The sequence below is a fragment of the Lipotes vexillifer genome, unplaced genomic scaffold (genome assembly GCF_000442215.2).
Source record: "Lipotes vexillifer unplaced genomic scaffold, Lipotes_vexillifer_v1.1 scaffold1691, whole genome shotgun sequence".
NCBI classification, from domain to species: Eukaryota; Metazoa; Chordata; class Mammalia; order Artiodactyla; family Lipotidae; genus Lipotes; species Lipotes vexillifer.
Genome location: NW_006789046.1, coordinates 4,037,744 through 4,042,179, shown reverse-complemented (window position 1 = coordinate 4,042,179; position 4,436 = coordinate 4,037,744).

The window sequence follows — 4,436 nt, the reverse complement described above, 5'->3', positions numbered from 1 at the left end:
CCCCACCCACCTGCCCCGTTTTATTTTATATAATTTTCTCCATGTGTCCTCCATCTCCGCCCCTTTACACCTGCCAAGTAACAAGATGACGAGTGCCCTCTGAGTATGTTTGTTATTAGCCCGCTGACTACGGGGACCCGGGCTGGGGGGGTCCTCGGAGTGGAGGCCGGCTCTCTGGCCGTCCCTGAGGTCCAGGAGGGGCGGCAGGACCACTGACTCAGTCCTGACCTTGCCCCGGGGCCAGAGGAGTGGTCTCCAGCTCTTGGTGCCCCTCGGACACAGCCTCTGCAGCGTGGCAGGGTGGTGCCCGTGGGAGGATGGAACCATCCTCGTGGACCTGGAGCCCCTGCCTGCCCCTGCCTCCCCACATGGCCCTGGCCTTAACTCAGAGCACCCCACCCCGCCCCTAGGGGAGAGCAGTTCATTCCACGAGACCCAAGTTGCCAATTGCTTAGATGCGGCGGGGCCATTGGCTGCTGCCCGCCCACCTGCCTGCGCGCCTGTCCTGGAGCAGGAAGTGCCTTTATCTCAGCCGTCCTCGCAAGCCAGCAGCTGTCCCCCGCTGTCCCCTTGGACGAGAAATTGGGACAAGTTGGAGAGAGGGAGGTGTGTCTTCATCTCCCCCTCGTGTCCCACCCCCCACACACACTGGGATTTGATTGATTCAAAGGAAGAGGAAAGATGCACCCCACCCGCCTGAGTTTGGGGAAGGTCTGAGTGAGTGAATCTGGAGCAGAAGCTAAGGGAGGAGGTGCTGGCAGGTGCCCGCAGGAGGTGGGCCACGGGGACCATGGCCGGGGACGCTCAGAGTGGCCCTTGTGGCCTTGGTGGCTGCCCTGCCCCACCCCGTGTGCCTGGGGAAGCCTCTGTCTGTCTGTCTCTTTAGACATCCATTGGGCCCAAGATGCTCTGGTTAATTGAATGCCCAGTTGGGCACCCCAGATGCACACTCAGCCCTCCCGCCCAGGCCGTGCTGATGCTGCCGCCAGGGAGGTGGGAGGCCAGGGAAGCCTGACTTTGTGTTGCCCTAAGTTTGCCTGGGCCTCTGTCCACCTCCCCCCGCAACCCCGGAGCCCATCATAACGACCCCCAGAGAGGGATTGGCCAGGGGTCAGGTGTGCACGGCCCACTGCTGGGCTGCAGAGCGGGCTTCACGTCTGCACGGCTCAGGCCTGTGAGCTTAGACACGGGGAGATGCAGGGCCATCTGCAGACCCCTGGCTTGGTGAGAAATGTGGTGGGAGGGGTGGGTGCAGATTGACCTGGCACGTGCGCACGTGCGTGTGTGCGTCATCGCTTTGCGTGTTTGCTCCCTCCCCACCCAAGAGAGGAAGGACCCCTTAGCGAAACGGTTTACTTGCCAACTTGCCATTTTTTGCCAAAAACCGAGATGTTGAAGGACGCGTCTGTCTCCAGCGTCGGGGTCGCAGCCTCCGTCCCAGGATGCCTTCGCTTTCCTTGTCTGTAGCCAGATTTTGAAACATTGTTAGTTTCCCTGGGATCTGTTCCACAGTGGCCTTTCGCTATGTGCCTCTTGAGAAATTCGTCTCTTTTTGTATAAATAACAAAGTGTTGAAAATGTATTTCCTGAAATAAATGTTCCAAATGCAAACCCAGCAGGCTCTGGAGTGGGGATTTTTTTCTCTTTTCTGACCCCGGAAGTGCAGATGAGTGTGAAGACAGCGTGAAAGTGATGGCTGGGGAACTGTTTAATCTCCTTTCCGGTGGGGGGAGGGGGGGAAGAAAGGTTTCAGGGACTTAGAAGCACTGATTTAAGGGGACGATTGAAAAGAGACCAGAGAATCTTAATTTATTCATTACAAGGAGGCTTTGCAGGGTTTCCACAGGGCAGTACTGTGAGCTGCTTTTATTACTGTATCCCTGGAAATGTTTTTCTTGTTAAAATTGAAATCTATTGCAGTGAGCTCTATGAGCTGGTCAATATTTGACAATAATTTCATACAAATTTATTCCAAGAGAACTTGGCCCCCAAAAGACTAGAATATAAGAGGCTGCCATGCGAGGTTTTCTCTGCATCCCGAGAGCTGGGGAGTGAGGCTGGGGGTCCGGGTCCAGATTCTTAGCTGTGCGCAGGCCTCACCAGCCCCTTTCTCCCTCGTGGCAGGGTGGCCTGGGGCTGCTGTCACAAATCTCCACAAACTGGGGGGGCTTAAAGGAACAGAACTGGATTCTCTCATAGTCTGGAGGCCAGACGTCCAAGGTCGTGGTGTGGGCAGAGCCGGGCTCCCTCTGAAGGTCCAGGAGGAGCCTTCCTGCCTCTTCCAGCTTCAGTGGCTGCATCACTCCAATCTCTGCCTCCTTCACGGGACCTCTGTGTCTCTCTGTCTCTCATTGGATCTCAGGCCCACCCTAATCCAGGGTGACCTCATCTCGGTCCTTATCTTAACATCTGCAAAGACCCTGTCTCCAAATAAAGCCGCATTCTGAGGTTCCAAGTGGACATGAATTTGGGGAGTCAGGGGTCACTGTTCAACGATACCCCCCATGCCTGCCCCCACCCCGTCTCAGGCTTCAGGACAAGGCAGGCAGCCAAGGTGGGGAGCAGGAAAGCCCTGAATTGGGACTCTGGTGACTTGGGCTCGAGGCTCTGCCACCAGCGAGTTGGGTGGCCTTAGCCCCTCGGGGCCCCCCGGGCCCTTTTGTCAGGCAGGTTGGCTCATTCTGGAGAAGACAAGTGGATTTCATCTCCACACGAGCCGATGGGCAGTGGCCACACGGAGCCTCTACTTCCAGGATCCGAGGCCCCATGTCTGCTGTGGGCTCAGGAGCGGAGGGGAGGGGAGGGGAGGGTTGGCCCACACGCGGGGCTGCGACCCTGCTGGCCAGCATCTGAAGGCACTCCTGGCTCTGCCGGCTTTGCCCAATCCCTCGATTCCTTGTCTGTAGCTCTTGGCAGTTCCTGCACTTGAAGCCCCCATTCCTCCTCCAGACTAAAACCATTCCCGTTGCCGCCCCTGCCGGCCATGCCTGTCCAGCAGCTTCTCTCTCTGTGGCCCTGACCCTCCGGGGCTGACACCAGCTCCAAGCCGTGCACCTCCTCCAAGGGGCCTGTTTACCATGTCCAGCCGGCTCCCTGACCCTTACACTGCTGTCACCTCGATAGCCCGCCTGACTCCGGGACCAAGAAGGGCCTGGGCCATCATCTCCGCCCAGCTCATCTGTACCTCCCATCCAAGGGCAGCCCAGGAAGGCTCAGTGATGAGTTCTCCCACCTTCTACCCAGCCAATTAAATCCCCTGCTGTAGATCCAGGTGACTGAATGTCCCAGTTTGCCTGGGAATGAGGGGTTTCCAAAGACACATTACTTCCCGTGCTAAAACCAGGGAGATCCTGGGAAGACTAAACGAGTTTGTCCCTGCGTAGACCCCACACCACCTTCTCCTGCCCCTTGGAGCCCCGGCCTCAGGCTCCCCGGCCCAAGGGGCTCCTAAAGGACCTCAAGATCCAGGCTGGGCTGTCGCCAAGAAGTCCCAGGGGGATGAGCCACAGCCTCCTGCTGGCCTGAGCACCTGCTTGGGGGGGGGGGGCGGTTGGGATGTCCCAATGGGGCTGCAAGGCCCAGGTGTCCTGTGTCACCTCCTCCCCTGCTCTGGGCTGCAGGGTTTGGACAAAAGACAGAAAATCAACAGGTAGCCTTTGGGTTTGCCCAGACCTACTTTGCCTCGTATGCATCCTACGCGGACCCAAGGCAGGTAGGCTCCACCTGGGGAGGAAGCCAGATGGAAATCAGCCAACTCAGGGCTCTCCTTTCGGATCTGTATTTATGGGTGTGCCCCTCCCATTTGTAAACACTACTTTCTGACTACAAAGTTAGCACGTACAACATAGGCCATCCGGAAAATGCCAGACAAGAAGGCCCCAAGGGCCCGATGGTTATGTATTGTCCGTGGTGCTAAGTGCTGGATGGAGAACTTCGGGGCTGCAGGGTCATATAATGGGGGGACCCAACCCATTCCGGGGCGGCATCAGGAAGGTCCTCCTTTGTGCAAAGGTCTGAGACACGAGGGAGCTCAGAGTTGGAGAAACCAGGAGGCCAGAGAGGCTGGAAGGTGGGGAGAGGTCGGGGGCCAGGCCATGATGGGGGCCGATTCTCTCCCAGGCCACGCGCTACAGGGCGAGCGACCGCCTGCACCAGGCTCTCCTGCCCGCACCCCTGGAGGTGGGACTCATCCTCTCACAGGTCCGGCCAGCCAGAGCCAGAGCGGGGTCTGTGTGAGCCCCCGTGGGTTCGCCTCCGAGCCTCTGCCCCGCGCTCCCAGGATTGGCTCCGGGGCCACGCCTGCTACAGGCCATCCTCCACGCTTGGGGGCCTGGCCAGCCCTTGAGGGTCCTGTGGGCAGCGCTGTACAGCTGTGCAGCCGCTGCTTCCCCGGCAAGCAGGGGGTTCCTCTGGGCCTTGGAGAAATCACAGCTGCA